At 44.6% G+C, this 25,705-nt stretch overlaps 1 non-coding gene across 1 annotated transcript; it reads right to left on the bottom strand.

Moving 5' to 3' along the window:
• Positions 1-13,782: 13,782 nt before the first annotated feature.
• Positions 13,783-13,843, bottom strand: LOC120096372 (U7 small nuclear RNA). The gene has a single exon (XR_005492805.1). It is a non-coding gene; the product is annotated as a U7 small nuclear RNA (small nuclear RNA).
• Positions 13,844-25,705: the final 11,862 nt, after the last annotated feature.

Consider the following 25,705-nt stretch of genomic DNA (forward strand, 5'->3'; position numbering starts at 1 on the left):
CTGAGTTCAAGTCCTAGGAACCACATGGTGGCTCACAACCATCTGTGATGGGATCTCGTGTGTCTGAAGACAGCAACAGTGTACTCATATCATAAAATAAATAAATAAATCAGGCTGGAGAGATGGCTCAGTGTAAGAGCACTGACTGCTCCTGCAGAGGTCCTGAGTTCAAGTCCCAGCAACCACATGGTAGCTCACAACCATGTGTAATGAGATCTGATGCCCTCTTCTGGTGTGTCTGAAGACAGCTACAGTGTACTTAAATACAATAAATCTTTTAAAACGTCTCCCAACCTTAAAAAAAAAAAAAAAAAAAAAGCCCAGGCCCACACTGTTCTAAAAATAAATAAATAAATCTTTAAAAAGAAAACAAAACTATTGCATGTACTGTCGGTAGTCTATCACAAACCCACATTCCCTTCCTTGGACAAAAAAAGTCTCCTCTGCAGATCGATATCATCACCAAATGATCCAACTCCATGCTTACAACTCTGTGTATAAAGTGAACGGAGCAGTCATGTCTCTCGTTTTGCTTTTTCTTTTCTTTTATTGGGTATTTTTTCATTTACACTTTAAATGTTATCCCGTTTCCCCGTTTCTCCTCTAGAAACCTGTCATCCCATCCCCCTCCCTCTGCTTCTATGAGGGCGCTCCCCCACCCCCACCCACCCTCTACCCCCACCCCCTGACATTTTGCTTTTGTTTTTTGTTTGTTTTGTTGTTTTTAAGACAAGGTATCACTCTGTTGCCCAGGCTGCCCTGGAACTCACTATGTAGACCTCAAAATCACCCACCTCTGCCTTGGGATTAAAAGTGGGTGCCCCCAAACCCTGCACCTCTGTCCCTCTGTCATTTTCTATCCCTTTCCAACCCCTCCTCTCCCTTCCCTCCTTCTCCTTTCTCCTTTCCTTGGCTTCTTTTTGGGAGAAGATCTCCCTCTGTGCACCAGGCTGGTTTTGAAATCAGAGCGATTCTTTTGGCTCTGGGATTACGTCTGTGCTACCGTGGCCAGCTTACCTAACCCTTTCTGCTAGTTATAAGCTCAACAGAGATTTCCAAACAACACCTAAGGTTGGATTCAGAAGTCTGAAGGCATTGGGGACCTGTTTGAAATAATTCTAAGTCATAACAAAGTAGCACTTAGTCATGCCCTGAGTCGTCCTTCTTCCTAGGGTCTCCTGTTATCCAGACTCGCTGTCTGAGGTCGAACAGTTGAGACAACTTGGTTTGTTTGTGTTTGTATGTTCGTTCCGTCATCCATCATCCAAATATTATGAAAAATCAAATGACTAGACACACTATGTGACCCTACTGAGTTCCTCCATCACAGTAGGAGACAAAGATTCAGAACAAGAAAAAAGTAGGGTAGAAGAGATCAGTGTCGTTAGGGTCCAGTTTCTTGGTTCATGGGTGAATAGTCTGAGAAGTGGAAAGGCATAGAGTCTCAGTGGTGAGCAGGTTTGCAGGGACGGAGCCAGGATGACGCGGGGCCTCGGGATTCTCCGGCTGGTGTTTATTAAATGACCATCTGCTTTGTACCAGGCACCATCTCGGGCACTGGACATTTTAGGAGAAAGGTCAGCACTTCTCCTGGGGGCCATAGGAGGCCAGTGGGACCGATGCAGTGGGAGAGCAGGAGATTCAAGGTCTGCAGAAGTGGGAAGCCAGCGGTGCTTCCAGGAGCAGGAGGAGATGAGAGATCTGAGTCTAGGACTAGGAAATTGCCAAGTGCTTGTCTAAGGGACATACATATGTATACACACATACACACACACATACAAAAAATAGAGAGTAAAGGGCTGGAGAGATGACTCAGAGGCTAAGAGCTCTTCCTTTGAGAGGACCTGGTTCGGGTCCTAACACCTGTGTTGGGTGGCCCACAACCTCCTGTAACTCCAGCTCCAGGGCATTCGACCCCCTTTTCTGGCCTCCGAAGCCTCCACTACAAGTGGCATATATACACACAGACACACACACACAGACATAGATTAACATAAAAAATAATTAAATCAAATGTAGAGTTTGGTGTTGATTCTGAAGGCTGACTATTATGCTATTAATAAATGACTTCAGGTGGGCTATTTTATTTCTGAGCCTCTGTCTGTCTGTCTGTCTGTCTGTCTGTCTGTCTGTCTGTCTGTTTGCCTCCCCCCCCCCTCTCTGTGTTGTATTTTGAAAAAAAATCTCTCTACATATGCCTTGCTGGCCTTAAAGTCAAGTAGATTTCTGTCTCCCCAGTGCTGGCTGGGATTAAAGGTGTGCTCCACCATGCCTGGCATTTTATTTATTTATTTATTTATTTATTTATTTATTTATTGACAGAGTCTAGATTTGTAGCCCTGACTGACCTGGAAACTCATTATGTAGACTAGGCTAGACTCAAGTTGATAGAGATTCCCCTGCATCTGCCTCCTGGTGCTGGGATTAAAGCATGCACTACTTTGTCTGGCTGATCACTGGTTTCTTTATCCATAACATAAAGGTAGTAATTGTGCCTATGCCTCATCTTGTGAGGATTATATGATGAAAAATTAAGGCCCGACTAAGAAAAAAATGGAAATTGCCAGGTGATGGTGCCACAGGCCTTTAAACCCCAGCACTTGGGAGGCAGAGGCAGAGGCAGATGGATCTCAATGAGTTCAAGGCCAGCCTGGTCTACAGAGTGAGTTCCAGGACAGCCAGGGCCATACAGGGAATCCTTGTCCTGGAAATTACAAAAACAAACAAGCAAACCCACTCCCCAAAATGGAAATCATTATGTTCCCCTATGGCCATACCGCCTAGTTGCACCAAGGTGAAAGATTTTTACTAGAGCAAGACAAGTATTAAATATTGATTCCAATGTTATTTATTCTTCTCAAATCTACACATATTTTTTTACTATGAAAAGGAAAACAAAACCCAAACCAAACAAAACTAATTAATGCATGCTACTAGGGAAGGGGGAGCAGGAGCCACTGTTTCCATAAAGTGACAGAGCAAGACCCTGTTAGAGAGAGAGAGAGAGAGAGAGAGAGAGAGAGAGAGAGAGAGAGAGATTGATACCAAGTTAAATATCCTTTCATTTCTATTGTAATTAGTACAATACTTGTACCTTAGATTAAACTTCAGTTGTTTCTAGAAGGGGGCAAACGATTTTCTTTCTTTCCTCCTTTCTTTCTTTCTTTCTTTTTCTTTTTTTTAATTTTCAAGACAGGGTTTCTCTGTGTAGCCCTGGCTGTCCTGGAACTGGATTTGTAGACCAGGCTAGCCTTAAACTCAGAGATCCTCCTGCCTCTGCTTACAGAATGCTGGGATTAAAGCCGCGCGCCACCATGACCAGCTTGCGGACTCTTCTACAATGACCCGTCCAGTCCTTAATATTTCTATGAGACCCAATGGCCAATAATCTTAGTCAGGGCTAGATAAATATACCAACATGCAAACTTATAAAAGGGGCTGATTAGATTAACTTACACAGTCGAATTTAGACTCACTGGGTAGTCCAACCTGAGAACCGCACATCAAGGGTCTGGGGCTGAAGGACTGGAGGCTCCCTGTGGAGTGGCCAGCAGGAGTCCAGGATGAATGACTGAGAAGGTGGAGTCTACATCCACAGACAACCACAGCAGCAGTGTGCACGGGCTCTCAGGAAGCACAGAGGCCCCTGTGCCAAGAGGCTTCCTCTGGCTACCTCGCCCAGTCTGGGGCCAGCCTGTCAGAGTGTCTCCACATCCAGGGCAGGTCTTTTCTTTCTCCATTACTGCCCCAGAAGAGGTAGCCTTTAGAAATGCTCTGGAAGGCCCGCTCCGAATGTGTTTTACTAATCTAGCTGCCTTCGTATCTAATCACGCTGACAAGGAAGGTTAACTCTCCCCTGCTGGGGTAACCACTTTAACTGCTTTAGGAGACCTGCTAGCGTGCTAGCTAGCATTCTCCATGCTTTGTATTAGAAAATGTGAAGCATGAGTCTCTGAGTTTGAGGCCAGCCTGGTCTTCATAGCAAGTTTTAGGCCAGTCAGGGCTACATAGACCCAATTTCAAACAAAGAAGTAAACAAATTAAAAAAGCCACAGTTGGGGGTTGGGGATTTAGCTCAGTGGTAGAGCGCTTGCCTAGGGAGCGCAAGGCCCTGGGTTCGGTCCCCAGCTTGGGGGGGGGGGGGAAGCCACAGTTATGGGCTGGTGTTGTAGCTCAGAGCACTTGCCAAGCATGTGCAAGACCCTGGGTTCTACCCCAGCATCAAGAGGCAACCATGAAAGAAGTGCCATATTATATTATATTAAATATAATATTATATATTATATATATAATACTAAAGTGCCATATTAAATTATATTGTTGGGAACACTGAAAATGGATTTTGTTTTCTTCTTCCCAAGCCTACCCATCCTTGGGGACATTGTTTACACAGACATTTCTGAGTCAGCCGGAGGGGAAATTGGATCTGGCGTGTGGTAGACAGTTGCTCTTACAGAGGATGGTCCCTGGTGTTGAGTCAGTAAAACTTTTGCCTCAGCTTCCAGATCTAGTTTGGGAGCTAATGTCACATGATAGCTGTCAGCCACCCTTTAGAAAAACAGAAATCAATCAGACACATTGTTTGCCCCTTTGGGTTTGATGGACATGTTGTAATAAAGTCCTGAACCATCCACTGCCTCTTTATGTACCTTCTGTCTAAGGACTCGTTACTCGTGTGACCTATATCCATGCGACCACAAACAAAGGCGTTAACCATTAACCTTCAGGCCGCCTTCGGATGAAGTCACTTTATAAGGGGAGAAGTATATGGGCTTCTACTGGTTGCTAAGAGGAAGCAAGAAAGGATTCAGGCTGAAGGAAGTTTTTAAGGAACTCTAGTTGGTGGTGGGGATGCTGTTAGACCAAGTAGGGGATGTGCCTCGAGCTGACCTATTGGGTCTCAGTTGAGCTCCCATTGCAGCATCCCACCACCGAGCTTTCTGGAGTGGGTGTGACTGAGAATAGAGTCAAGTTGTGGCAATATTGTGTTCACTGGGTGATACCCTCATCCATTTCAACATGAGTATCTGCTAAGGCGACATTAATTTCTGGGTCTTGAGAAAGTCTCAAGCCACAAAGGACATATTATTTCTCAAATGGACCAAGAAGGGTATCTGAAACTTTGGCCTCCTGTGACTTAAAAGTCTCTGGATGAGTTTCTTGTCAATTTTACTATCTAGGGTTTTTGTTTCGTTTTGTGTTTGAGACAAGGCTTTCTCTGTGTAGCCCCAGCTGTCTTGGAACTCACTCCATAGACCAAGCTGGCCTTGAGCTCAGAGATCCACCTGCCACTGTCTCCGGAATGCTAGGACTAAAGGTGTGTGACACCACTACCCAGGTAATCATTTAGAATTTTAAAGTCAGGCTGGAGAGATGGCTCAGTGGTTAAGAGCACTGATTGCTCTTCCAGAGGTCTGATGCCCTCTTCTGGTGTGTCAGAAGACAGCTACTGTGTGTGTGTGTGTGTGTGTGTGTGAATACATACATATATATGTATATTTATGTATACATATAAAATAAATGAATTTTAGAATTTTAAGTCTCTTTTCTTTTATAAGATTTATTGTTCTTATTTTTATTATGTGTGTGTTGGAGGGGGTGGTATGTGCAATTTAGTACATACAGATGCCTTTGTAAGCCAGATCAGGGTCCCCAGGATTTACAGGGGGTTCTGAGTCATCTGACAGTAGTGCTGGGAACTGAACTCAAATCCTTTGCAAAACCATATATATCCAGCAGCCTATATCTATATCTATATCTATATCGATAGTACATACAACCAAGTATAGCCCAAGTAGCCCAGGTTGGACTTCAACTCACTATCTAGCTGAGGTTGCCCTTGATCCTTCTTTATCCCCCTCTCCAGTGTTGCGATTACAGGCATGCACCATGACGCCTGGCTTCCTTTTCTATTTTTAATTGAGCAACAAATCAATTGGGAATCTGGGGGTGGGTGTGTATGTGGCCAGGCCTCTAGGAAGCTGCACAATCCTGGTCATGTTTGAGTATTAATTAATTTTTTTTAACTTTATATTATTTTATGTGTCTGAGTACACTGCCACTGTCTTCAGGCACACAACAAGAGGGCATTGGATCCCATTACAGATGGTTGTGAGCCACCATGTGGTTGCTGGGAATTGAACTCAGGACCTCTGGAAGAGCAGTCAGTGCTCTCAACCACTGAGCCATCTCTCCAGCCTGATCAGGTACTAATTAACTTTATTGTTGTTTGACCGTTGTAACAGCAAAGAGTTTATTATCATTTGCAGACAAGCATAAATGCACTGCCCCACACTTGAAAGACTTTGAATAATCCTCGCCGGGTTATATCACAGCACCACCCAGCCTGTTTTATATTCCCATCTGAGTGATAATTAATATGAAATGTTTTATGTAAACAAAACCAAGAATAAACAAAGAAACAAAGACTATTGGTCCTGTTGGGATGGTGACACTGTCAGGACCCCATGTGATACATTGTCCCCAAGTCTTCTGTGAAGCCATCTGGACCTTCCTAGTTTCCATTCTCATAGCTTTTAATCTCCACATGCTGCTTTGAGTCACTTGAACTTCAGTGTTAGGAGACACTTTAGTCCACCCTCCCTGTCGATTAATTATTTTTCTGAACCTGTCTGTTGCTGGTTTCACCTACTGGCCCCAATTTTCAGGTCAGGAGATAGAAGCACAGCTGAGTTTGGGCAGTAGTTCCACGCAGGAGCCAGGAGTCAGCAAAAGCTCGCTCCCCGTTTCTCTTCCGCCTATTGCTCACTCATGAGGCAGGTCCTGGGTAATTGCTTTTAGAGTAAAAAATCACCGAGTCACAAAAAATACGAACGGCTTTTGATTCAACTATTTAATTGACTTTGTCCATGTTGGGGGAGGCTTATTTGCCCCTCCCTGAGCAGTTTTTCGTAGGATGAGCCCATTCGTTGCCATTTTGTATCATTCTTTGTTCTTCTCTACTTATAGCTGAATTCCTTAAGAAAGACCATGCCTTTTGTAAGTCTCTTAAGGAGAGGGTCCATGGGGTTGGGGATTTAGCTCAGTGGTAGAGCGCTTGCATAGCAAGCACAAGGCCCTGGGTTTGGTCCCCAGCTCCTGAGGAAAAAAAAAAAAAAAAAAAAAGGATCCGTGACCTGTAGTGTTTTGCAGTCTCTGTACATACGGGCTTTTACATGTTCTACCACCACAACTGAGCTGCTCATTGGTAATTTGGAGACCGTAATTTGGAACTTTTGGAGTATTTCTCCTGAGTATTAGTCTATATATAAATCGTTAGATCAAAGCCTCTTTCCTGGTTAGGGTTAGAGTAACACGAACACCCTTTAAAGTCAAGAGATAAGGAAGGTCTTTTGGTTCCTCCATCTTTCCTCACCCATCCTTAATGCCTGTTTTAGAAGTTATTACTTCCCACCCGTGCTTAAAAGTCAAGGGCGCGGGGTTGGGGATTTAGCTCAGTGGAAGAGCGCTTGCCTAGCGAGCGCTTGCCTAGCAAGCGCAAGGCCCTGGGTTCGGTCCCCAGCTCCGAGAAAAAAAAAAAAAAAGTCAAGGGCGCAGGATACCAGCCCATTATGCTTTGAGGCTGTCGGCGATGCACAATGGCAGATTTTTCTAGGCAGTCAACTGTCGATGGTGTCCTGCATCGAAGTACTTACTAATTTTGAAAATGGCGAGCGTGGGCATTTCTTGGTCCTTGTCATCTCCCACCTATGTTTCGGGAGTGTTAACTTAACTTTATGATGCCACAATATCCCTGTGAGCTGAGTACCGCACTCTTTTACACTGTGATAAGATTAAAGCTCAGAGATGTTCAATAACTCGGTTCAGACAGCACAGAGGTGGGTGAGGAGACTGGCTGTAGGCCAGGTGGATGCTAAGGCTGTCAATTTGACTTAAGCTGTAGTCATTGGAGATGAGGGAAGCTCGGTTGAGAAAATACCTCCCAAAGATCGGCGGTAGGCTAGTCTGTAGAGCATTTCCTTAGTGATTGATGGGAGAGGGTGCAGCCCATTGTGGGCGGGGCTATTCCTGGGTTCTATAAACCAAGCTGAATCAGCAAGGAGGAGCAATCCAGTAAGCAGCACTCCTCCGTGGACTCTGTGTCAGCTCCTGCCTCTGGGTTCCTGCCCTGCTTGACTTCCTGTCTTAACTTCCTTTGATGATGAACCATAATATGGAAGTTTTAGCCAAACAAACCCTTTCCTCCCCAAGTTGTTTTGGTCATGGTGCTCCACCAAAGTGACAGAAAGCCTGACTAAGACGGCCTGCTGGAAAGCACTGTGTTTGAGGCCCGCATTAAGAGCGGTTGGCATCCTTGTAGTGAACCCAGGTTTTACTACAAGCACCCAGGTCTGCTAAAACTGTAACTTTAGTTCCAGGGGCTCTGACTCCCTCCTCTGGATTCTGAGGGCTTCTGATCACAAGTGATACACATCAATTAGATAATATACATACATGATACACACATAACACATACATACATACATACATACATACATGTACAAATAATAAATACAATTTAGAGTGCTGTATTTGAGATGAAAGAGGAAGAAAGCAGAAGTAAGAGATGTTGACATGGGCAGTCAGGCACAGCCTGGATCCCAGCACTCAGAAGGTCATGGCACGTGGAAATCTGAGTTGAAGGCCAGCCTACTTTGCAGATCAAGTTCCAGTACAGCCAAGGCTACTCAGAGAAACCTTGAAAAAACCATGACCCATGTAGTTGGTAAGAGAAAGTCAGATTCTTCTAGAAACACACACACACACACACACACACACACACACACACTTCTTTCTTTCTTGTTTTGTTTTTTGCTTCTTTCTTTCCTTCTTTCTTTCTTCCTTTCTTACCATCACCACCACCTCCTCCTCCTCCTCATCTTCCTCCTCTCCCTTCTCCTCTTCCTCCTACTCCTCTTCCTCATCTTCCTCCTCCCCCTCCACCCCTATTTTGGAAGGGTCTCATGTATCCCAGGCTGGCCTTGAGTTTGCTGTGTAGCCAACAATGATCTTGAACTCTTCATCCTCCAGGCTCTACCTCTTTAGTGCTGGGATTCAGGCAACTGCCACTATGGATTTTTTTGGCCAATAGAACATGACGACTGTGTTACATTTTTAGACAAAACAGTCATCAGTACCAGGCTCCCCAGAACTCTTCCTTCCATGTTAACCAAAGAGGCCAGGACTCTGGGTGAGGCAGTTAAGACAATGTGGCATCAACATACAAGCCATGGCCTTGCTCTGTTGGCCACAATGCTTCAGCTCCCTCTGCAGATTTGTGGGGTCTAGGTGTTTCCTTTTCTGCTACCCTGGTCACCTTTCTCCTGTGGAAGTTCTCTGTGTGTTTGCCTTTATAATAGAGCAAAAACCAGAGTATCCCACTGTAGCCGGGCTTGCCATTAATTCATAGTAATTTCTTCACTCCCAGCCCCCTGCCCCACCCTGCTTTGGCCTCCTAGATGTTAGGACTAAAGGCTGGGGTCACCATATCCAATGGTACACATATTCTAATACTCCGTCTTTGAGAGCAAGCACTTTCTGTCTTCTTTTTCTATATTTTCCATTATACCCAGTTCGGAAATGTGCATGCAACAGCAAAAATGACATCATTTTGTGAAGCTGAAAGTGCCCCTCCCCCCAATATGATTCCTTTACATATGAAACAGAGACAGTCAGATACCCATGCCTTTGGATTTTGCATCACAGTCTCAACGAACCTCAGACTCAAACTCTTTTAAATATCGTTTCTGTATTAAACATACATAATTTTTATTCCTAGTACCTGGTATATACAACTTTTACAGTATTAGATATTAAAGGATCTAGTGATGATCTGAAGCACCTAGGAGAATGTTCAGTAGACCTCACATAAACACTGTCGTGTTTTATATAAGACTTGGTGGTTTTGACGCCTGTAGGGGTTTCCGAAATCCACCGTTTAGAGAAACTGGGGAGCAACCATTCTGTACTAGCGAACCTCAGCTTCCAGTGATAACATCACAAGAGAGTCAAGTTGTACCGCGTAGGCCTGCCACTAGAAGCCACTCATTAATGAGCTGATAGTCATGGGTAAATGCAAACGATTTAAGAAAAATGTGTATGGGGCTGGGGATTTAGCTCAGTGGTTAGAGTGCTTACCTAGGAAGCGCAAGGCCCTGGGTTCGGTCCCCAGCTCCGAAAAAAAGAACCAAAAAAAAAAAAAAAAAAAAAAGAAAAATGTGTATATCTGTAGTCTCCACTCATGGTCTCTCCACAGGTGAAACTTAGAGCTCTGAGATAAGACAGCAAACAAATACATTTTGTAATTACATTTGTATCCAGCCTTGTTTCTCTTTCCTCGTACTCGCCTGAGACAGAGTCCTCTGCCTGTGCACTTTGCATGTGCATGGTTCTCCCAGGACCAGCCTTGACCTGTAAGAGCAATTGTTTTCCCCAGTGGTGAAGGCTGAACACAATCAGCATGGGTTGGTGTGAGGGATATCTGGAGGTGACAGCATCTGAGAGAGGCAGGCAGCCACTGGAGGCTTTTCCCTTTCCCTTTCAGCTCACTGCTGCATGCGCCCCTCCCCCACCTGCCAGAGGGGCTTTGAAGGAAGAAGCCGGCTTCCCAATTTTATTTTATTTTTTTTCCATCTTTATTAACTTGGGTATTTCTTATTTACATTTCGATTGTTATTCCCTTTCCCGATTTCCTGGTCAACATCCCCCCAACCCCTCCCCTTCTATATGGGTCTTCCCCTCCCCATCCTCCCCCTATTACTGCCCTCGCCCCAACAATCACGTTCACTGGGGGTTCAGTCTTGGCAGGACCAAGGGCTTCCCTTCCACTGGTGATCTTACTAGAATATTCATTGCTACCTATGCAGTTGGAGCCCAGGGTCAGTCCATGTACAGTCTTTGGGTAGTGGCTTAGTCCCTGGAAGCTCTGGTTGCTTGGCATTGTTGTTCATATGGGGTCTTGAGCCCCTTCAAGCTCCTTCAGTCCTTTCTCTGATTCCTTCAACGGGGGTCCCCGTTCTCAGTTCAGTGGTTTGCTGCTGGCATTTGCACGTTTAGTGAGCACAGATATCCAGACCCTAATCTGAACACAGTTCTTTTGAAGATAATAAAGTCATCTAGGATGAAGACTATCCTGAAACTCCTGAGAAGTGCAGCCATCGTTCCTGAGTGAAACAAAGAGTTACACTAGTTTGAACTGGGCTCAGCTGGGAATTATGATCACCCAAACTAACAGTGGCCTCAACTGGAAATGAATTTCTTCTTCTTTTACGCAGTATGGCTAACCCAAGCCGTAGATACAAAACACCTATGGTTCTTGCCTCTCATAGGCATGTGCTTTGACTGCAGGACCAAGACAACACTTTGGTTTTCATGAGTCGAGAAGGCTCAGGGTATATCTCGTGGGTCCACCCTGTGAGATGCACACCCGACTTCTGCTTGCATCCCACTAGCCAGATATTATCACAATGGTCACGTGACAATAAAGGTGACTAGGAAGTACAGTTACTGTAACGATTACTTATCTACTTTAAAGAAGAGGATTTTATTCAAAATGAAAGGACAACGTTCCTGGAGATACTGACGGTGCTTGACCTACTGGGCCAGCTGAGAGCCTTGCTAGCAGGGAAGACAAAATCGTAGTTTTATGAAACATTGGATTTCTTCAGAGGACATTTAAATCTATGCCAGTCTCAGGGAAACCAGTGTCCTGACTGAACTATTGTGGCCCGTGTGTGGTTTGCTAGTGAGACGGAGATAAGCAAATTAGTAATATTAATTTAATACTGTAATTAGTTCCAGGGCTGGAGAAATGGCTCAGAGGTTAAGAACACTGGCTGCTCTTCGAAAGGACACTGATTTGGTTCTCACACACAGGATGGCTCACAACGGTTGTGTAACTACTGACCCAGAAGATACAACGCCCTCTTCTGGCCTCTAAGAGCACTGCACATGGGTAGTGCACAATCACATATGCAGACAAGAGAGTTCCCACGTATGCAGGTAAAGGAGTTATTTCAACTTAGATTTTTTTCCCCTCAGTTATTCTCATGACTCTTCAGGTGCTTCACTAGCTCCGTCCGTAGTTATAGTTGTAGATAGTCTAGATTCAGAGCATTTCTGTCATGGAGGAAAGTTCAGCTAACGTACTGTTGGCACTCCCGAAAGCCAAGAAGTCAAAGTGAACTGACAGCACCTGTGTCATTCTGAAAATTACTATTATTACCCAAAATATATTAAAATATTGGGTGCAAGAGATGTCTCAGTCGTTAAGATCTCTCGCTCTTTTTCCTGAGGCAAGTTCCCAACGCCCATGTCAGGTGGTTCACAACTGCCTTCAACTCCAGCTCCGGGAAGATCTGATACCTTGGGCCTCCTCAAGCCCCAGTTATCATGTGTGCATATCCACACTCAGAGTCACATGCACTCATAATTAAATCCAAGAAATATAAGCCTTTAAAACAATTATGGGGTTGGGGATATCACTTAGGAATGCATCATTAGCTTTAGTTGAACTGCCCTGACCCATGCCGGGCAGTGTAGCATATATCTATAATCTAATCCCAGCTCGGGAATCTAAGACAGGAGGGTTGTAAATTCAAGAGCAGCTTGGATGCACAGTGAGATCTTGTCTCAAAAAAAAAAAAAAAAAAAAAAGGACCAATATCTGAGGATGGGGTGGACACCTGTCATCTAAGTGCTTCAGAGGTAGAGTCCGGAGGATCTCCCACACCTTTAGTCCCAGCACTAAGGAGGCAGAAGTGGCTCTCTCTGCAAATTCAAGGTCAGCCTGGTCTACAGGGTGAGTTCCAGGACAGCCAGGGCTACATAGAGAAAACCTGTCAGAAAAATGTAAAACAATTGGCTCTTGCTGCTATGTCTTCTCAGAGTTGTTTAGGTTTTCAGTGTTTTCCGCTTTCCAACCATCTGTCCATTCTTTGAGTTCTCCAGAGAGCTGGAGTCTTCCTCCTGCAAAACCAAATCCTGGCTGGGGCCCCAACTAATGTAAGATTAGTAGCTACCATTATTACTAAGTCTCAGTTTCTTTATCCGTTAAAAAAAAAAAAAAGGGAGAGAACATACTCTCTTATATTGTTCATTAAGATGAAATAAACCGACAGTGGATGTTTGGTTTCAGATATGACCAACCCCCCCCCCAACCCTCCCTATCCCCACCCTCCCTAACCCTTACTCCCCCTCCCTACCTTCCTCCTCCTTACTTCCCCACCCTCCCCACCCTCCATCCTTCCTACCCCTCCCCACCCTCTACCCTCCCTACCCACCCCCACCCCCCTAACCCCTACCCCCACCCTCCTTACCTCCCCCAACCTCCCTACCTCCCCACCTTCCCTACCCTCTCCACCCCACCCTCTACCCTCCCTATCCCACCATTCCACCCCCAAGGTAGGGAGTGCATATTTTACATATCAAAGCAGACCTGGCCTCCAGGTTCTCCCAGCATCCCTCAGTCCCTACCCAGCATACCCTATGCTCAGCCCTGAACTTCCCCTAGTCTCTTCCTTGTATAGTTCAGACATCTTGGTTCCCACTGTTTCTCTTCTCTCCATATGAGCACACCCTTTCTCTCTTTCCCTCTCCCCCTCACTCTTCCCAGGCTGACCTCCCTGAGGCCAGTGAACTCACCCGAGAGCACCTTCCCAATAAACCTGCATTTAATGCACTGTATCATCTATAACATGTCTAGTGCCTAGCATGTGGCCGTTTTGCTCTTACGATCAGAGTTATTTTCAAAATTACTAATTGAATGAATATATTTCTTTGGGTGTTGTTTTCCAACAAAAGTCAGAAAATCTGCTAGACAAATTCTAAAAGAGCTATAACCCTTTGAATATATTCCTTTGGGTACTTCTCATTTTCTCTTGTATTTTCACCTTTTGTTGTTTCTGGGTGAATTAATTTTCAGTGCCGGGAATCAAGCCCAGAAGCTCCTGCATGCCAGACAAGCATTCTATCAACCGATTATAACCCATCCCCAGTTTTTTGTTTGTTTGTTTGTTTTTAGTTTTCTTAGGCTAGGAATGTCTTGGAACTCAGTGGAGACAGGTTGGCTGATAACACTGGAGCTGAACTTGAGAGATTCTCTTACTTCCACCTCAGAATGGCGGCTTGCTGGTTTACAGAGACCCACCTGCCTCTGCCTGTCAAACGCTAGGATTAAAGGCTTGCCTCACCACACGCGGTGCTTTCTATTCCTGGTTAAGGACCTGAAAACTAATCAATGCTATTTAAATGTCTGATTTTATTTATCAACATGAATCACTGTTTTATTTTTTTTTACTCCTCGCCCACAGAGTTATCTACTGTTGTACTTGCATTCACAAACAATTCTGTATCTCTCAAACAAAACAAAAATCAAAACACAAATAAAAAAAAAAAAACAACAAAAAACAACCCAACCCAAAACAACCAAAGCACACAAAAACATGGAAGTCTGCCCAGAAGTGTGGCTGATAGTCAAGGTGACACTCCATTGAGGTAAACTGATCCTTCTCTTTCCCAGAAGGCATCGATTGCACATGGCCTCTAGGTTAGAGGTGGAGCTTTGCGCCCACTTCTCCTTCTCAGTGGTGGGATTCTGTCTGTCTGTCCCTGTGTAGGTCTTTGTATCCTGTCACAGTCTGGGGGAGTTCACTGGAGCATCAGTCCTGTTGTCTGGAGGTTGCTCTTTCCTTGGAGCCATCCACAACCTTTCCTCTTCTGTATAGATTTATTTCTCGGGGCTGGGGATTTAGCTCAGTGGTAGAGCGCTTACCTAGGAAGCGCAAGGCCCTGGGTTCGGTCCCCAGCTCCGATAAAAAGAACCAAAAAAAAAAAAAAAAACCTAGATTTATTTCTCCTCTCATAAGGCTTGGTGGGGAGGAAGGTATGGAGGTACTGGGAGGAGTTGGAAAAGGATATGATCAAAATATGTTATATAAAAAGAACCCTAAAAACCAAAATAATTCAACAACAGCTACATACTGAAACAAAACAAAACAAAACAAAACCCAACAACAACAACTAAACACGACCACCATTAAAAAAAAATGACCCAGTGCTGCCAAGTCTGATAACCTGAGTTCAAATCTGAGTGGACTGAGAGAACTACCCTCTGTATGTAAATTGTTCTCTGGCTTGTCTCTCTTTCTCTCTCTCTCTCTCTCTCTCTCTCTCTCTCTCTCTCTCTCACACACACACACACACACACACACACACACAGGCACACACACACACAGGCACATGCACACACATGCATACACACATGTATACACACGCACACACATGCACGCACAAGTGTAATAATAATAATCATAATAATAATAATCATAATCATAATGACCATCTCAGCTGAGTGTGGCAACCCACCCTTGTAATCTCTGCTGGAAGATTGCTAAAGCTACAGATGATCCTGGGTGTCAGGGTGACGGCTGCAGAGCAAACAGAAAGTGTCAAAGTGTCTAGTGATAATAGTCCATACAACACCTTCCCATTGGGCACCGTCCTCCACCTCCCACAGTGAGTGGTGATTTGGCCGGTTCTTTGAGGTTGTTGGAACACGGGGTGGCCTGGAATTTTCATGGTTCCTGGAGAGTCCAGCATTCACAAAGATGCTCGGCAACCATGTTCTGCGTCACAAGGTAATTGTGGGTAGTGCATGAATTCAGTCTTACTTGAAGCTGTAAACCTTATCTTAGTAAATAAAATAAAGCTGGCTAATGATCACCAGCCATATTTTCTTTTCTTCTAAGGAATGGGCTTGAAAAGGGCAGGCTTTCTTTCGACAGCACTCAGACAGCTTTTAAGAAGAAAATGGCCTTCTGTCAACCAAGCCCGGTCATTCTCCTTCTACAAACACACTTCCCCAGTCCGGTGCTTTCACATTTCAATTGGTTTCACATCTATCGAATATACCCCAAATATCTTTATTTCTCCCAAGATGGTTTTAAAGTGGTTCACAACCTGTGGGTCATGACCCCTTCAGGGTCACGTATCAGATATTTACATTATGATCCATTAAGGGCAGCAAAATCACAGTTATGAAATAACGATGAAATAGTTTTATGGCTTGGGGGGCACCACGGTGTGACAAACTGTGTTAGAAGGTCCCGGCATTCGGAAGGTTAAGAACCACTGGTTTAAAAGTATTTTCTTTTCCCTAAGAACCAGGGATTAGCTTCATGAAAACAAGCCAGTGCAGGCTGGTTCCACCGGAACCCAGATGTTCAAAGTCTGTCTGCCGTGCACGATTCCAACAATTTAAAATTTGCCAGTCATATACGGATGCAGTTATTGATCTGGGCAACACAGTGAACCAGTTTGCACGTAGAACCAGGGAAAGACTGACAATGTTGGCTCTGGGTGACTCAGTTTACCTAGTACTAGAATCTTGGCTGAGAAGCCATCTTGGAGGTAAGTCTGGGTCAGCAGGAACAGACTGAGAGACCCAGGTTTATGATTCTGTTCCAGTCAGTGAAATATTAGGAGCTGAACTTTAAAGTCTTCCGAGCTCTGCATTTGGTAGGAAGGCCATAGATCTGGGTAGGTGTAAAGTGTTTGGAGATCTGTGTCTCTGCAGTCACACGTTCCCTGGAGGAGACAGCAGAGCCATTGTCTTTTAGGTGTTTACAGCTCAGTGGAGGAGGCAAGACCTGTGCATATGAAAATTTAACTGGCAGTAAAATCCAGTATCCAAACAGGGCTAAGTGATGGAGTTGTGGCCGAGGGCTCAAAGGGCAAGGTGGTGGCGGTGTGTTCGTGTGGGAAGTCAACCGTGAGTGTTGCAGGGTTCAGTAGCAGCTTGGGTGGAGGTGAGGTTTTGAAGGATGGATGGGTGGAGAGGAAGGAAGAATGGGAGTGAGAAGGAGCCTATGGGCAGAACAGAAGGTACGGAGGAAAGTGATTAGATAAGGCAGGCTGGGGTGGAGAAGACTGGAAGGAGGAACTGAGTGCAGATGCTGAAATAACAGAAGGCCTCCCGCCCGCCCGTGCGTTCTCTCACCTCACTCAAAGCTCTTTGAATCTGAACACCGCTTCTCGCTTCTCGCTTCTCGCTGGAGCTATGCTGGAATTTCGCACTTAGGTTTCTTCTGCCATTGGCTCACCTAAGAACCCGGGCAGGGAAAGCACAGAGTGGTGTAAGGACTGTGAGACAGTTCTGCAAGTCATTACCGGTTTGTTCCAAGCCATAGAATGTACAAGAGTGGACTCCAGTCCGTGAGCTCTGGGTGATGGATGCTGGGTCATGTGACCTCAGTGGATCGCTAGGGTAGGGAATTTGGTAACCGAGGGGAGAGTGCCTTCTGCCCAGCTTTGCTATGAAACTTAAGTTCTTAGGAGATTGTCTGTTAAAGAAATGATAAAGTAGGGGCTGGAGAGATGGCTCAGTGGTTAAGAGCATTGACTGCTCTTCCAGAGGTCCTGAGTTCAAATCCCAGCAACCACATGGTGGCTCACAACCATCTGTAATGGGATCTGATGCCCTCTTCTGGTGTGTCTGAAGACAGCTACAATGTACTCAAAAAAATAAATTAATTTAAAAAAAATAAAAAAGAAATGATAAAGTAGCCTGGAGAGGTGGCTCAGTGGTTAAGAGCACTGGCTGCTCTTTCAGAGGACCCAGGTTCAATTCCCAGCACCCACATGGCAGTTCACAGTTGTCTGTAACTCCAAGATCCAAGACCCTCACACAGATATATACACAGGCAAAACACCAGTGCATATAAAGTAAAAACAAATAGATAAATTGTTTTTTTTTTTAAAGAAAAGAAACGATAAAGTTGGGTTGGAGATGGCTCAGTGATCAAGAGCACTGACTGCTCTCCCAGAGGTCCTGAGTCCAAATCCCAGCAATCACATGGTGGCTCACAACCATCTGTAATGAGATCTGATGCCCCTCTTCTGGTGTGTCTAAGGACAGCTACAGTGTACTCGTATATAATAAATAAATCTTTTTTTAAAAAAAAGAAATGATAAAGTATAGAAAGACAAGAACTTTGAGATCTCATCTATATGTGGAATAATACATTTTTTAAAAAAAGGCAAAAGCAAACCAATACAAAAACATGATCTCAGGGAAGTTCAGAGTAGAGCAATGGATGCCGGAAGCTGGGAAGTGCAGGGGGAAGGGGGCACTCTTAACCACTGAGCCTCTAGCCTTGCGAGCCACCACCTGCAACTGAAGAGCTACCTCAGTGTTTAAGGGCAGTGGCTGCTGTTCCAGGGGAACCAGACTTGACTCCCAGCTCCCACATGGTGGCTCGTAACTGTTTCTAACTCCGGTTCCCGGAAATCTGAAGTCTTCTTCTAACCCAAGGCACCAGGCATGCAACTGGTGCACAGACATAAATAATCTTGGTTTGTTTGTTTTTGTTTTATGAGACAGAGTTTCTCTACACAGCCTTGGTTGTTCTGGGGCTTGCTCTGTAGACTAGGCTGGCCTCAGATTCACAGAGATCCTCCTTCTTCTGCCTCCCAAGTACTGAGATTGCCTGACTCACAGAAAATCATCTTAAAAAAAGAAAACACAACGGACTAATGCGTACCTATCCATTAATTGGAAATGCCAAAACCGTTGAGTAAGGGGGAAGAAAAAAAATCCCTTGCTCACTCTCCGTAGGGTTAAAAATGAAAAGTGTTTAAATTTACGAATAATTTTGATTTGATTTGAGATGATTGTGGTGGCACACACCGTCAATCCCAGCACTCAGGAGGCAGAGGCAAGTGGGACTGCTGTGAGTTTCTAGGACGGTCTGCTCTGCATGGTGTCCTTCCTCCAGCCAGGGCTACAAGGTTAGACTCTTGTCTCAAAAAAACCCAAAACAAAACAAAACAATAGTTATTTGAGAAAAATGCAAAATCACAAGCAAAACAACCAAACGGTTAGCAGATGGATCCCCATCAGAGTTAGAGCAGGTTTATGGACAGGCAACGTAACTGAGCTTAAAAGAGCCACTCATTATAGCTGCTGAGTATATGGGGGCTGAGTATCATTTAGCCTGTGAGCGACAGGGTTGTACTCTTCAATGCAACAGTTTCATCCAGCCCAAGTGGCACCATATTGGTGAAGGCTGTTGAGTCACGTGTCTGAAACACAATCCAACTCAATAGCTTCCTACAATTTCTATTTAATGGTGGGAAGAAGTCCTTTATAGGCAGATTTACACATCGAAAATCTAGTCAAGAATCGAGGAACTTGAAAGATTAGATGTTCATTTGAGACAGGTATTTATTTATTTTTTTTCTTTTTTCTTTTTTCGGAGCTGGGGACCAAACCCAGGGCCTTGCGCTTGCTAGGCAAGCGCTCTACCACTGAACTAAATCTCCAGCCCCTTGAGACAGGTGTTCAAAGTGAGTTGTTTGCGTCTGAATTCTCTGGATAACCACCGTCATGCTTGCTTTGGACTTTTATTCCGGGAACCACTGGGAAATGCTCTTCAGGCTTTAGGTAGTGTACACCACCTTGTTGACGATTCAGATGTTTGCTCTTTTGGCAATAAAACTTTATTGGAAGCCTACTTCAGGACAGGCACTGTGTGGATCCTGGTTGTAGAATGGAGAGTCAGACTGGTCGCTCACATTCACAGACCCGCTGTTCAAGTGGGGAAGAGTACGGCTAAGGAACAAAGGTGGTTTTAGAGACATAGGTGCAGGCACATCATTGCAGAAGGCAGCAAGAGACCTCTTTAGAAGTAGTCCCGGAAGGCAGGAGCTTCCCTGAGAAGCTGCTGCTTTTTAACTATCTGGAGAAAGTAGGTTTTTGTCAGAGAGCACCAAAGGTTCTCTCACCAGAGATCAAGGTCAAGCTCCTGGTGTAATCTCTGTTTTACAGAAATTTTCCATTAGTGTGTGTGTGTATGTGTGTGTGTGTGTGTGTGTGTGTGTGTGTGTGTATTTGTGTGTATCTGTGTGTTTGTGGATATGCATGTGTGCGTCTGTGTGTTTGTGTGTATGCATGTGTGTGTCTGTGTGTTTGTGTGTATGCATGTGTGTGTCTGTGTGTTTGTGTGTATGCATGTGTGTGTGTCTGTGTTTATGTGTATGCTTATGTATGTGTCTGTGTGTGTGTGCATGTGTGTATTTGTGTGTGCATGTGTGTTTGTGTGTGTGTCTGTGTGTGCATATGTATGTGTGTGTGTGTGTGTCTGTGTCTGTGTATGTACATGTGTGTGTGGACTGGGGAGTCAGGGTTACCTAAGGAGGAGATTTGATGGATAATTTCAGCCACAGTCGTAGAGGATGAGAGCTTCTCCTTCCACTGCATTTCCCTGCCTAGATGTCATTCTCTCTAAGGAGATCTTGGGAGGGGAAGCTTTTAAGCGGCCTGTCAACCTTAAAGAGCCCATTTTGATTTTCCTTGAGTGAGCTAATGTTAGCAGAGCTCCTGGCTGTGCTGCCTGGGTATTTCCACAAGTGTGGCTGCAGGGATAAATGAGGTAGTCATTTATTGATTTTTGCAGTTGCAACATTTTTTTCTCCCTTTTTAAGTACCAGCAAACTCCAGTTCTGGCCATTTCCCACTGGCAGGCCCCTGGAGAAGAAAGCTTTGTGAAAACTTTACCTTCCAGCAGCAGTCCTGGGTGCCAGCAAGATCGCTTTAACCATTGAGCAATGCAAAACAAAGGCCAACCAACAAAGAAAAACATCCCAGCTCCTGGGGAGGTCAAGGCAGGAGAATGGTGAGTTCCAGGATAACCTGGAGTTCATAGTAACACCATGTATTGATTTATTTTTCTAATTTTAATTTTCTATTGAGACAGACTCTTGCTGTATAGCTTGAACGGACTTCAGATTCACTCTATAGCCCGGCCTTGAACATGCGGTGAGTCTCCTGTCTCCAGTGTGCTGCCATTGCAGGTGCATGCTGCTAAGGTCAGCTAAGATTCTCTATTTTTTATATTAGGAAAAAGACTGATGGGGACTGGGGCTGTAGCTCAGTGGTAGAGCACTTGCCTAGTGTAAGTATATTCTCTAGTACCACAAACACTCCAAGCTCCAGGCAACCATTCTCTCTTTTGATAGCGCCCCCATTTCTGTCCCAAGGCCTCACCTTGGGGATGACTGGATTCGTAGGTCTACTCCACACCGATCATTCTTTATGGTCCTTGAATTGGAAATTGTTTATTTAAAATTGAATTTATTTATTATGTATGAGGGTGTAGTCTGAATGTATGGATGTGTAGCGTGTGTCTACCTGGTGTCTGAGGAAGTCAGAGGAAGGCGTCTGGTCCCCTTGAACTGGAGTTATCATATGGGTATTGGGGCATGAATAGCTGTAGGTCACTAGGTTGGTGCTTGGAAGTGAACCCCGGTCCTCTGCAAGAACAACGAGTGCACTTAACTGATGAGCCATCCCTTTATTTTAGGTTGGAGAAGGTTAAGCATTCATGTGGAGGCTGTGTCTGGTTTCACTTGGAGCAGCAGCATCTTTAGTACCTAACACTTCCCCCATCCCCACTCAGGAGTGCTTATTCACAACCATAATCCCAGCATCTGGGAGGCTGAGGCTTGGGCAGAGTTCAAGGCCCTCTTGGACTACATAGTGAGATCTTGTCTCAAAAAATGAAGGGCAGGGGGTGTAGTTCACTGGTAGACTATCTGCAAGTGGTAGACCTTGGATTTGATCTTCATCCCTGAAGAGAAGAAAAAAAAAAAAAGAGGAAAAGGCCCTCAATAAAGTGAATGCCACCTGGATAAGCCAGAGAGAGAAGACTCTAACCGATGTCCTTTCAATAAACCCTCCAATGAATCTCTTCTCTGGGAAATTAGCAACTTTTCTGAGAGTCTGGCAGATGCATCAAGATGGCAGCCATGGATCTTTATCTGCTGTTACTACAAAATGACAAATCAGACCTGCTAAAAACATGTTCTTCATATTGAAACCGTGAGTGACATCAGGAGGTCAGCAGTGGATGAACATGTACTGCCCCTTAGGTGTCGAATTTCATTCGAATTCTCGATTTTAGTGTTGTTTTATTTTAGTTTTAAAAGATTTATTTAGGGCTGGAGAGATGGCTCAGTGGTTAAGAGCATCGACTGCTCTTCCAAAGGTCCTGAGTTCAAATCCCAGCAACCACATGGTGGCTCACAACCATCTGTAATGAGATCTGATGCCCTCTTCTGGTGTGTCTGAAGATAGCTATAATGTATATAATAAATAAATAAACCTTTGAAAAAAAAAAGATTTATTTAGGGGCTGGAGAGATGGCTCAGTGGTTAAGAGCACCAACTGCTCTTCCAGAGGACCTGAGTTCAAATCTCAGCAACCACATGGTGGTTCACAACCATTTGTAATGAGATCTGATGCCCTCCTCTGGTGTGTCTGAAGACAGCTACAGTGTACTTATACATAATAATAAATAAATCTTTTTTGTAAAAAAAAAAAGATTTATTTAGGCGCTGGAGAGATGGCTCAGTGGTTAAGAGCACTGGCTGCTCTTCCAGAGGTCCTGAGTTCAATTCTCAGCCACCACATGGTGGCTCAGAACCATCTGTAATGGGATCTGGTGTCCTCTTCTGGTATGTCTGAAGACAATGGGAGTATATGCACATACATAAAATAAATAAAATTCTTAAAAAGATTATTTCATTTATTTTATATATTCGAGTACATTACCTATGTGCACCACAAGCATACAATGCCTATGGAGGTGGGAAGAGAGCTGTCCTAGAACTGGAGTCATGAATGGTTGCCGGCTACCATGTGGGTGCTGGGAACCTAATCCAGGTCCTCTGCAAGAGTAGCAAGTGTTCTTTTTTTTTTTTTTTTTTTTCTTTTTCTTTTTTTTCGGAGCTGGGGACCGAACCCAGGGCCTTGTGCTTGCTAGGCAAGCGCTCTACCACTGAGCTAAATCCCCAACCCTGCAAGTGTTCTTAACTGCCATGAAACATCCCTCCAGCCCCTTAGCATGACTTTAAAATATCACAAGTAACCTTTATTAGAGTGATTTATGGGTGTGACAGCACATGTTTCTCATCCCAGTACTTGGGAAGTGGAAGCAGGTATATCTTTGTGAGTTCAAGGGCAGCCTGGTCTACAGAACAGGTTCCAGGACAACCAGGACTACACAGAGAAGCTGTTTCAATAAACAAACAAACAAACAAATAAAATGAAAGGTAAAGAAAAAAGAAAATGACCAATAAGCCATATTAAATGACACAGAGAAAAAGCACCAGAACGTATGCTCATATTTTTGAAAATCTACTTCAATAGGGTTTTTAAGGCTTCAGCCTTCCTTAATAGGATAGGGGTTGTAGAAGTTCACTTGAATTAGCAGCAGTGGCTCTGCATGGCTCTGTCAAGTGGCTCAAGTCCAGAACACCTCCAGAAGTTCTTTGCTGAGTTCCTCCCTACAAAGTCAGTGAAGAAAGCAAAGGGAAACAAAGCCAGAGTGTCATCAGTGAAGACCAGCAAGGTGAAGCCCAATGAAGACCAGCAAGGCCAGCCAATACCAGAGTGCCAGCCACTTCCTGTTGGGTTATATGCTTTCCAAACATCACGTGTTCTCTCAAGCATTCACTCAGGCAAAACATCACATGCACTTTCACCAGACAGCAAATACCAGATATCTGTTCTCAGTAAAACATACTCTCCTAAGACAGTTTCCAGAAAGACATCACATGACACAACTGAGTATCCAATGAAACCAGAAATTCCCACTTCTTTTTTTTTTCTTTTTTCCTTTTCTTTTTTTTGGAGCTGGGGATCGAACCCAGGGCCTTGCGCTTGCTAGGCAAGCGCTCTACCACTGAGCTAAATCCCCAACCCCGAAATTCCCACTTCTTCAAAAGGTTTCTACATACTTCCTGCCTCTCTTTCTTTACTGTCACCCCCAAGTCAGCTATAAACTTTCTATTTCTCTGCTTGTCTCTGCCCCTTCCTTGATCAGATTCTTAGATCCCCATGCTTTTCAGCACGTAGAGCCCTTTCAAACTCTCAGCTCTTTTGTCTTTCAGGATCAGCCCCCTTTCATCTCTATCCAGGAGTCTTAACTGTCAAGACACTAAGGCTTAGCAATGCCCTCCTTGGCAGAGCCAGCCATTGTGCTGTGGTGGATTTTGCTCATGTCCTGTAAGAGTCACATATTCTCGCCATGTATGCACGTTCCATAGAACATAGCATTCGACTTCAAGCCGTCTACTCAGCTTTTGTACTTTTTGTCTTTTGAATTGTTTGTCACATGTTTCATTTTTCCATGAGAATGGGTTCCAGCCCTACTGTTGAATGGAACAAGCGAGTGCAAAGCCTAACTGCAAAGTCAGTTGGAAGCTGGCATCCTGGGGGGCCGGGGATTTAGCTCAGTGGTAGAGCCCTTACCTAGGAAGCGCAAGGCCCTGGGTTCGGTCCCCAGCTCCGAAAAAAAGAACAAAAAAAAAAAAAAAAAAAGAAGCTGGCATCCTAAGGCCCACTTGATGCATAGAAATAGCACTTGAAGCAAATGGGTCTGTTAAGATGTGCCGAGAAAATGCAAGGGAAGGGAAATAGCAAGTGGTCTTGGCACCACTACCGCACCGCTCTCATGGAAGGGCAAAAGCCAACACATACGACCAAGCTCATCATGGAGGTCGCAGTGATTAGGGAGCCCCCATGAGCGTACACAGACAATCCTCAAAAGTAGTTCTCTACGTTTTCTTTGTATTTCTCTCATTTCTACAGACGTCATATCATCTCCAGATCCACCCATCCCATGCGCCTTCTCGGCATGGACCATGGAAAACTAGGGAGAGTCACCCAGGGGAGCTCATCTGCCATCTCCCTCCCTGCTTCACCACTTCACCTACTCCCATGCCTCCCAAGATGTGCCCTTGTGAGTGACTCAGCCTCTCTGACCTGCACCATAGTCCCCAGCCCTGATGCCCTGTGCGTGACTCTGGGGAGCTGCCAATCAGTCATAGATGACCTCACACAATACTACTTGGAAGCCTAACAGAAGTCTCCAATATGACATGTTCAGATTTGAACATGGGATCCCCTTGCTTTCAGTTCTGTTCATGCGGGGTGTTCTCTACTTGAGTTGATGTCAGCTTCATCCTCTTAGTGGGGAGGAGGCAGAAGTCTTGGAGACATACTTGGCTAACTCGCATTACTGCCATTGGTCTTGATGGCAATACGTTCAAACACACACACCAGCTGACCAAATAAATAATCAACTGTGCTCCAAACCTCCAATGTCTTTAGCTTTTCCTTTGTAATAGACACCTGTCTGGTCTCCTTTCTTCATCCAATTCATCAAATCAGAAACAAACCAGAATTAAAGAAAACAGCAGCAAAGTGAGACCAAAGTTGATGCATAACCCAGACTGGCCTTTAACCAAAGCTTTGTTTTCACTTCCTGGATGTCAGGATTACAGATACAGGCTACCATGCCTTGTTCTTTCTTTTCTCTCTCTTTTCTTTTTCTCCAAGACTGGGTTTTCTGTGGCCCAGGACTTGATCTGTAGACCAGGCTGGCCTCGAACTCATAGAGACTGACCTGCCTCTGCCTCTGCCTCCTGAGGGCTGGAATTAAAAGCATGTATCACTATCCTCTGGCCTCTATGTAGATTCTTAAACACCTTCTACACCCTGAGGCTGCTTGTCTGTCTGTCTGTCTGTTTGTCTGTCGTCTATCTATCTCTTACAGATCTTATCTCCTTCCCCCTTCATCAAGGGCTTCACTTTCAGTTGATAGAAAAGCAACCAATCTCTTTAAAAGAAAAAAAAATCTACCTT

Source organism: Rattus norvegicus, chromosome 13 (assembly GCF_036323735.1).
Source record: "Rattus norvegicus strain BN/NHsdMcwi chromosome 13, GRCr8, whole genome shotgun sequence".
Classification (NCBI taxonomy): Eukaryota; Metazoa; Chordata; class Mammalia; order Rodentia; family Muridae; genus Rattus; species Rattus norvegicus.